Below are 2,693 nucleotides of genomic sequence, written 5' to 3'. Positions count from 1 at the left end.
GGGGTCAAACCACTCCGTAGTGCATGCATCAAACCCCTCCACCATGCATGCATGCTCGCTGGGCAATGACACAGAGCAGCCACAAACACCTCCAAAGCATATGCGGCGTGCATGCATCGAACCCCTCCACCATGCATGCATGCTTGCTGGGCAATGACGCAGAGCAGCCACAAATACCTCCAAAAGCATATGCCAGCCTAAAAAAAACCTTATTGCAAATTAAAATATCTCCAAAGCAATAACATTCAGACATGGATTACAAAGTACAAACGGAGCTCAAAGTCTCAGTAGTCAAATACATCATTACATGACTGAGTTCAAGCTTTCAACACACCACATATTGTTTCAGTAAATGATCAAAACGGATGATAGGCACCACATGGATCTGAATATTTGTTTGATAAACATCATCGATCTCAGCCTGTCACTATTACCGTCAGCATCAATCATTTTGTATCCTGGATGAATCCTGCAAAATGAATCTGTTTCATGTAAAAAATGATTGAGGTAAAAAAAATGCAAAGTATAAATGCACTGAATTGCAATTATGCAGAGTATTTCTAAGCTGCTCTTCGACTCCAGACGCAAGACGCGAGCACACACACACGCCAACTGACTGAACCTACTATGACACCTAGAACACGGCCACACCGCCGTTCTAGCCTGACACGAACTCAGTCAGGACCCATTCCTTTAGCTTTTGAGTCTGCGGGCTTGGATGCAGAACACCGTACCTCTATAAAATTTAGGCCACATTCTGCGCTCCAGTACTTCGTAGAGAGTTTCAGAATGAACCAATAACTATTTCTAACAACAGCAAGCAGGATGGTCAAAATTTAAATGAGACATAGATCTCATGGCAAGGCTGTTTCAAGTTCTTTGCTACCTTTTGAGCAGCAGCATCTGAAAATACAGAGAATGGAATCTGCAGCAGATTTGGAAGGATACTTGCTAACACACGAAATGCATCAGAAAAAGATAGATGCTATCTTAGAAACTTAAGATGCTATCTTGAGCTGGTTCTGTTCTTACTGTTATCAGTTGATTCTGTTCTTGAGAGCAATCACAAGCAAATTTGCAGGCTGTACTAGCTAGGGACCGGTAGACATCCCAGATAAACAAAAACAGCAGCTTATTTTTCTTTTACCAGAAGCTCAAACCAGTACCTACAGATTTTTGCTATGAAACAGATATGCTGAACTACTAGTTTCTTGCAGGTAATCTTAATGCAAAGGAGATAGAATAGAATATAACATAAGTATCAATTAGATAACTGATTCCAGGTAAAACAAACATGATCAGCATAAAGCCCAAACCAGTAGCTACATTTTTAAAGAAGTAATGCACAGCTTACCTTATTGCAGTTCAGTTACCATCTCGCCCATTATGAAGTCATTGATGGATGCCATAGAAAACTCTGTTGATTTACCTTCTGCCCGGTACCGGTCCTGGGTGCAAATCAGTGCTTCTACAGCCTCAGGAGTCAAGCTGCTACGGAAGTCACTAATTATTCTTTCACTAGTGCTAAAAGCAGATTCTGCAGCTACAGAAGAAGCTGGGATGGCTAGCATATCCCTTGCTATGCAGGTTAGAATTGGATACTTGGTTGCATTACCCATCCACCACTTCAAAATGTCAAATTCTTGAGAACGTGGTATTGGGTTCTCCTCCAAATACCTATCAAGCTCCGTGGTCATCTCGGATTGAAGATCACTACTAAGCTGTCGATCCCAAACAGCCCATGGATCATTCTTCACGGAAGGCACTGCCTGCTCAGCACTTTGCGCAGCACCTTGTTCAGCTGCATTGGACTCCTCTCCTTGAGAAGAATATGATTGAAACAACTGACGGACTAGACTCTCAACCCTTTCAAATCGTTGCTTGGCTTTCTTTGGAAATGATTCCTTGAAAAGGAAGTCAATGAATTTTAGCTTAAACCTAGGATCAAACAGAACAGGTACACAGAGCACTATATATGACTTATTCCAGTATTTGTTGAATTTTGACCTCATTGCTTCTAACACTGTGACAATTTCAGCAATTTTACCTGAGTACTCTTGTTGCAAAGCTAACTTGATCTTCCACATCAGATGGAAATAGAGATTGGAGGTGGGATATTTGTTACCAGATATGACATCTGTTGCATCCTTAAAGACCTTCAGTAGCCTACAGAGAAACTCAGCCTTCTCCCATTCCTCTTCGGATGGAGCATATGTGTACTTTTGATCCTCACTTTTTAACTTCTCAAAAACAACTTTGTACTTCAGAGCTGTTTTCAGCATCAACAGCGTTGAGTTCCATCTTGTGGTAATGTCAAGACCAGGCTTCTTCTTGCATGTAATCCCTTCTGCTGCAATTATTTCCTTGAACATTTGTATACGTGATTGTGAAGAACGAATATACTTTACACTTTCACGAATGTTTTCAACAACAGATTCCACAACTTTGAGTCCATCCTTGACAATGAGATTGATGACATGCCCCGCACACCGGTGGTGAAGCAACTTCCCTTCTGCTGGTATCAATTTCTTGTCCACCAGATTATGCTTCAACAAGTCCATCATTGTACCATTTGCTGCAGCATTGTCAAGTGTTATTGTAAATAATTTATCTTCTATTGACCAATCTTGAATGCAGTTTTGAATATTGTTCAGAATCTCATTTCCAGTGTGGGGTGTTTTCCAGTGTGGGCA

General features: G+C 41.2%; 1 long non-coding RNA gene across 1 annotated transcript; it reads right to left on the bottom strand.

The window, feature by feature from the left end:
- Positions 1 to 228: 228 nt before the first annotated feature.
- Positions 229 to 1,622, bottom strand: LOC120658776. The gene is made up of 2 exons (XR_005668839.1): positions 1,355 to 1,622; positions 229 to 469 (listed from the first exon to the last, which is right to left on the bottom strand). It is a non-coding gene; the product is annotated as an uncharacterized LOC120658776 (long non-coding RNA).
- Between the last annotated feature and the right edge of the window lie 1,071 nt (positions 1,623 to 2,693).

Source organism: Panicum virgatum, chromosome 2N, assembly GCF_016808335.1.
Source record: "Panicum virgatum strain AP13 chromosome 2N, P.virgatum_v5, whole genome shotgun sequence".
Lineage (NCBI taxonomy): Eukaryota > Viridiplantae > Streptophyta > Magnoliopsida > Poales > Poaceae > Panicum > Panicum virgatum.
The sequence above is the reverse complement of the archived record's forward strand: the minus strand, read 5'-3'. Positions and strand labels throughout refer to the sequence as shown.